We start from the raw sequence: 6,960 nt of genomic DNA, 5'->3' as shown, positions 1-6,960 counted from the left end.
AGAGCCATTAACTTTTGGGAGGACTGCTCCTCCTTTTCTTTTAAAGTGTGGGGGCAATGCTCTGCTACCGCCAGCAATTTGTCCATGGTTTCAGTCTCCCATCCCACACTTATTAGTTTTAACATGCTGCCTGTGGCAGGGAGAAGACCATCAACAAATGCATGTGCCAAGGCCCCCTGCCCATTTACATCGGGCTCTTGTATTCCTGAATGTTGTAGGAAAATATCAGTTAGCCGGGACCTATAGTCGCCTGGGCTTTCTCCTTGCCCTTGCTTACAGCAATGTATTGCTGTCCAGTTTGTTTTAGGAGACCACACTTTGGGAATGGCTTGATGCAGGCGCATCCAAAGAGCCATACACCGGTCTCTGTATGCCGAATCTGGGCCAGTACTTTTTATGGTTGAGTGGCATGCCTCAGCTGGTCAGTCTGCGGCAGCCAAACATTTTTCATAAAAACTGGCAGGAGCTAACAATTTACATAGTTGGAGGAGATCTGTCTCAGAGGGTTCATAGGTTTCACAGATTAACAGAAACTCCTCAGCAAATTTGACAGAGTTTTCCTGTGGTTTGGGAAAACTTTTAACTATAGATAAAAGTTCCGTACGAGTCCAGGGCTTATAATCCCATATGGACTCACTTTCTCCCATTTTAAGGACTCGTAAGGGTGCCACAACAGTTTGATCAGAGTCTCTCATTAACCTCCCAGCAGGTTCTCTTTTCCAAGAAGAGATGTCAAGAGAATCTTTGCAGTCTGCTTTGGATTTCTTCTTCATAATATTTTGCAGAGCTGCGAGGCCAATGAGTGTATCTTCTTCACTTTCATTATCTGTAGTCACTGAAGATTTTTTCTTTTCTGATTTCTTATTTGCACAGGAGTATGGTGGGGGTCAGGTTTGATCCGGATCATTGCACAGGACTGGACAAAGGGGAGCGCTCGGACTAGTGGTGGGAGAGACTGCATCCAATTGAACTGTTAATTTTTAAGAGAGGTGAGTTTTGACTCAGTCCATCTACGATTTGCCTCTTCCCACCAGTGCATGAAGCAGTCTACTTCTCCTCTCTCCAATTTGGTTTTTGGGAGGACGAGTTTGCTTTTTAAAGCGTCCACTAGATCCTTGTCCCAAGAACCTAACAGTGGCCACTGTAATTTGGGGTTCTCTAGAGCTAATTTGGACCATTTTTCAAGAAACCTACAAGAGTCCGGACCCCTCCTAAAATACATAAAATAAGCTGGAGTTCCCTTAGGGAACTGTTCAACCTTAGACTTCTGACTACCCATCCAGGAGGACTTCACACAGCACTCACACAAGAAGGAAATTCGGGCTCAGCAGAGTGGTGCCCGATGCAACACACAGAAAGGAGCCCACAGGCTACTGCCTCAACTGCCCTTGCTTTCAGACCAGGGGTTATACCCAAGGCGTGGTGCGGCTGCAGATGTGCAGATTCCACTTATTCAGACCGTGGGGACGGGGACCCCTTGGTCAGCCAGTCTCCGGACAGAGATGGCTCCCAGATTCACACACACACCACGGGGAAGACGGATAGACACAAAGACAAGACAGTCCTCAAACCAGTTAAAGCACAAAAATAATAATTACCTGAGACGTCTGATTCCAGAAGCTGGATCCAAAGACCCCTACCCAAACAGAGTGGGAACCAACAAGTTCAATGGCGTAGACTGCGCTGCTGCTGTGTACCTTTCTGTCTTGTGGAGGATCGCTTGGACTAAGCATCCAGGCGCCGGCTACCACGATCATCCTGCAAGGCAGTCAGGGATCACACAGCCTCAGTGAAGCCGCTTGCCATCTCGGTGGGACCTCCAAATTGTCAAAGTTTGACTCAGACTCAAAATTTATCAGACCACTCTGTTTTATTAGCAAAGCTGCTCTACGAATATATTTAGAAGTGAGCCCCCTGAGTGGGGCTTGTGTCTCTTAATTCATACAGCTTGCTGTAGAACAAGTTACAGAGAAGTTACAGACAAAAGAAGAAAAAGATTTTAGTCACCACCCTTCGAGATCCCTGAGACCAGTCACGTATCTTCAATTACCTGCCACCCTTAACAATCTCCTTTAACAGCTTCCAGTTAACTTAACTAATTGCCCTTCACACCTTCCATTCTGATACCTGCTTCATAGACGTGCTGGCTCTATCTTAATTGCTTCTCCATTCAAAAGCTAACTGTCCCTTCCTGTGCTCCCTCAGATACTTTGTAACGTATTTTGGCATGCCCTCTCATATACAATGTATCCAGCATGTCCCCTTATACAACGTTATACTTATACAATGTTATACTTCCACACTAGTATGGGAGCAGCGGGAGGAACTCACCCTTCAGTTGATGAACATCCTGATTATCTTTGCATGAAGTTGTTTGCTTTTCACGCTGTACACAATGGGGTTCATTAAGAGTGGGACCAGCAGATGGAAGTAGCCCAGGACAAACTGAAGCAAGTGAGAAGAGCTATTCCCAAATCTGTGTATCACAGACAAGCCAATCTCTGGTAGGTAGAAGAGCAGGACAGCACAGAGGTGGGAAACGCAGGTGTTCAAGGCCCTGAGACACTCTGCATGGGACATGACATTCAGCACTGTTTTGAAGATAATCACATAAGAGAGGAAGATGAGCAACGAGTCCAACCCAATGGTTAAGACTAGAGTAGACACATCATAGATATTGTTGACTGTGATATCCGAACAAGCTAGCTTCATGACCTCCTGATATATGCAGTAGGAATGGGAGAGAATATTAGTTCGACAGTATTGGAACCGTTTCAGCAGAAAAGGGAATGGTAATACTAAGACCACCCTTCTTACCACAAACAGCAGTCCCATTTTGGATAACCTCCATGGAGTTAAGATGGAGGCATATCTCAGTGGGTTACAGATTGCAATGAAGCGGTCAAAGCCCATCAGCAAGAGGAAGGAGGATTCCATACATTGAAGCAAGTGGATGAAGAACAGCTGGGCAAAACAGGCATCAAGGCTGATCTCCCGAGAGTTGAACAAGAACATGCCCAGTATCGTCGGTATGGTAGATATTGATAAGCCAAGGTCCGTGATGGACAACATGGAAAGAAAATGTACATGGGCTCATGGAGGCTTGGATCTGTTTTTATAATGAACAGAATGACTGAATTTCCTACTATTGAAATAACATATATTAAGCAGAAAGGGACAGAGATCCAGAGATAGATGTCTTCCTTTCCAGGTATCCCGGTGAGAAGGAAAATTGTAAATTGGAATTTGGTATCATTGACAGCTGACATAATGGACTGGGCAGGTTCAAGGAGTTCTCAGCGTTCCTTCCTGAAAGGAAAAAGAACAGGAGACTAGCTGATATTTAATTAGACATCTTTCTGCTCTGAGTGCAAGTCGAGAGACTCCCAGGAGCTCAAGAAAGATCAGCAAAAACACACTCTTGGATTTACACCATTAATAGGAAGACAGGCACTGGCAGACTGGATCACACCTGCAGCCCATCTAGTGCACTATCCAGTGGCCAGTTCCAGAAGCTTCAGAGGCAGGTGGAAGAAACCCTGCAATAGGGAGCAATGAGATAACCAGCGCCCAGGGAAAGTTTCCCCTTGACAACCACTAGTTAGACATATTTTGTGGTGTAAATCAGGAGGGTCTAAAGCCCTTTCCAATTACCCCTATAACCATCCAGCCCCTCTTTGAATCCGGCTATAGTCTCATCCTCAGTGATATTTTGTGGCTGGGAGTTCCGCAGCCTATTTGATAACTGTGATTTTACAGTTGTAACTTTCACATAGACACCCTTTCTGGCCCTTCACTTCTGAGTGTGGCCCATTGTATCATGACTCGTGCATGAACACATAGCAAGTGCATGGTGAAAGCGGTCATTGTATTACCTGTCCTCCATTGAAGCTATTTGTAAATGTGTTTCATTGCCTCATTATATACATTCTTTTTCACTTTCTCCACTCCTGTCAAGGTTCCCTCCCTACTGTGAACTATAGGGTACAGATGTGGGGACCCGTATGAAGGACCCCCAAAGTTTATTTCTACCAGCTTAGCTTAAACACTTCACCAAGGCACAAATCCTTCCTTGTCCTTGGATGGGTGCTCCTGCCACCACCAAGTGAGTTAGAGAAAAATTCAGGAAAACGACCACTTGGAGTTCCTGTTTCCTTAAAATATCCCCCCAAGTCCCATAACAGGCAAATATACCTGAGGCGATTTGTGAACTAGTCACTGATATTCCATGAAAAAAGGAAAGGAGTACTTGTGGCACCTTAGAGACTAACCAATTTATTTGAGCATGAGCTTTCGTGAGCTACAGCAATCAGCTGTAGCTCACAAAAGCTCATGCTCAAATAAATTGGTTAGTCTCTAAGGTGCCACAAGTACTCCTTTTCTTTTTGCGAATACAGACTAACACGGCTGTTCCTCTGAAACCTGATATTCCATGGGGTCTCATCTCGCTCAGACACTGGCAGGATTGGGCCCATAAGAACACAAAAACAAGAACGGCCACACTGGGTCAGACCAAAGGTCCATCTAGCCCAGTGTCCTGTCTTCCGACAGTAGCCAGTGCCAGGTGTCGCAGAGGGAATGACCAGAACAGGGAATCACCAAGTGATCCATCCCCTGTCACTCATTTCCAGCTTCTGGCAAACAGAGGCCAGGGACACCATCCCTGCCCAACCTGCTAATAGCCATTGATGGACCTGTCCTCCATGAACTTATCTAGTTCTTTTTTCAACCCCGTTATAGCCCACAGCACATGGCAGCTCTAGAAACATGACCCCTTGATAAATCCGGACTTGGAGCATCAGGATTTTAACAGTCCGAGCTCACTTTGAATGTCAGATTTCTGTGTAGCTTGAACAACCCACCACCCAGCATGGGCAGATATGGGGGAGCTGTTCCCAAGCTACCTAGTGCTGCCTGTCCTCCAGCCCCATCACCCCTAACAGCCCCGCTGAATCCTCTGCCGCTGCACAGAACACCTGCCAAAAGAAACGGCTTCCAGGCTTTCCCCTTCAGTTCGCATTTTAAAGAAAGTGAAACCTGACAACGTACCCAATTCCTGCTAGAAGAGGAGCTGCTGACACTAGAAGTCTTCACCCTAAAAGACAAGGAGTCATTGGCAAGGCTGCATGGGCAGCAGGCAGTATCTGTTCACATCGGGAGGCAACTCTCTTTATGAAGCATGCCGGCACCGTCCCTTGGGGGCTACTTGGCCTTCAGGGAACCTCAGCTGCTTGACTTACTGTACACCAGCTTTAACTCCCATCATGGCCAATGGCAAACTGCAGGAGGCCACATCACAGGGGATGCCTGGGGATGCTAGAAAACTGGACTACATTGCCAGCCCTGCTGCAGACTTTGTTCCTGGTATCTAGGTCTGTCATCACTGTTCATATGATTCCGATTAGTCACATGGCTATGTTGCGTGCAGCCAAGTGGTAAGGATGATGCTGTCTCAGCTGTGATCTTGCTGAAATAACATAACATAAAACAACAATAATAATAATATAGGGCCTTATTTCTCCTCAGCAGTCCCCTGTCCTACATTACAAACTCAGGGTGCAAGCCAGGGAAGTGAAGAGAGTTTCCACAAGGCTCCTTACATGGAAATTTCCTTCAGATTGTTCCGGGATGGGAGGTCCCTTTCCATCTCCCTGAGGATTGACAAGGGGGACTCAGGATCCAGGGATACCCAAAGTGAGACACAGATCTCAGTGATGCACTGGTAGCTAGGTCCCCCACCCACAATCTCTGTGCCTCCACATCTTCTCTAGGACCGTCTCCAGCTCCCTGCTGGAGAATCAGAGAGGGCAGTGCAGAATGGGTAAGAAAACAGGCAGTATGTTACCTCCAGAAGAAGAAAGAGGAGAACCCATCCATCCCAATGTAGATAGAGGTAAAAAACCATTTTCAGGCTCTCTGCACATGTACTATGTCGGAGAATAATTTGGAAGAGCCATCTGAGGGAAGGGATCAGAAGGAAACCCCATCGACCAGAAGGCATGGGATGCATTGTCCTAGGGATGGGGGTTCCATGAGGAGGAGATGAGTGGTGGGTTTTGGGGACAACCTTCTAAGGGGGACAGAGTCCTCTACCTGCAGTCCAGACGGGGAGACTCAAGAACTATGCTGCTTGCCTGGAGCTAGAATTCAGGATGTGACAGAGCGTCTACTGAGACTGATCAAGCCCTGGGACCGCTAACCCTTCGTACTTCTCCACGTGGGTGTCGATGTACCGCCAAGAATTACCTTGAGTGGGTCACTGCAGACTACGTGGCTTTGGATTCTTCGACCACAGGATGTTGTTCCAGGAAGAAGAGTTGCTATGAAGAGATGGGATCCACCTAACCAAGAGAGAGAAGAGCATCTTCACAGGCAGGCTTGCTAACCTAGTGAGGAGGGATTTAAACTAGGTTTGCTCTATTTAAGCCTAAATTAATAGTATCCAATTTGCAAATGAATTCCAATTCAGCAGTTTCTCGCTGGAGTCTGGATTTGAAGTTTTTTTGTTTTAAGATAGCGACCTTCATGTCTGTGATTGCGTGACCAGAGAGATTGAAGTGTTCTCCGACTGGTTTATGAATGTTATAATTCTTGACATCTGATTTGTGTCCATTTATTCTTTTACGTAGAGACTGTCCAGTTTGACCAATGTACATGGCAGAGGGGCATTGCTGGCACATGATGGCATATATCACATTGGTGGATGTGCAGGTGAACGAGCCTCTGATAGTGTGGCTGATGTTATTAGGCCCTGTGATGGTGTCCCCTGAATAGATATGTGGGCACAATTGGCAACGGGCTTTGTTGCAAGGATAAGTTCCTGGGTTAGTGGTTCTGTTGTGTGGTATGTGGTTGTTGGTGAGTATTTGCTTCAGGTTGCGGGGCTGTCTGTAGGCAAGGACTGGCCTGTCTCCCAAGACTTGTGAGAGTGTTGGGTCATCCTTTAGGATAGGTTGTAGA

The 6,960-nt window shown here is 46.5% G+C and overlaps 1 pseudogene; it reads right to left on the bottom strand.

The window, feature by feature from the left end:
- Positions 1-2,334: 2,334 nt before the first annotated feature.
- LOC125632113 (olfactory receptor 51G2-like) lies at positions 2,335-3,269 on the bottom strand (annotated as a pseudogene).
- Positions 3,270-6,960: the final 3,691 nt, after the last annotated feature.

Source organism: Caretta caretta, chromosome 1 (genome assembly GCF_965140235.1).
Source record: "Caretta caretta isolate rCarCar2 chromosome 1, rCarCar1.hap1, whole genome shotgun sequence".
In the NCBI taxonomy this organism is placed as follows: domain Eukaryota; kingdom Metazoa; phylum Chordata; order Testudines; family Cheloniidae; genus Caretta; species Caretta caretta.
This window is presented reverse-complemented; position numbering and strand designations above follow the sequence as displayed.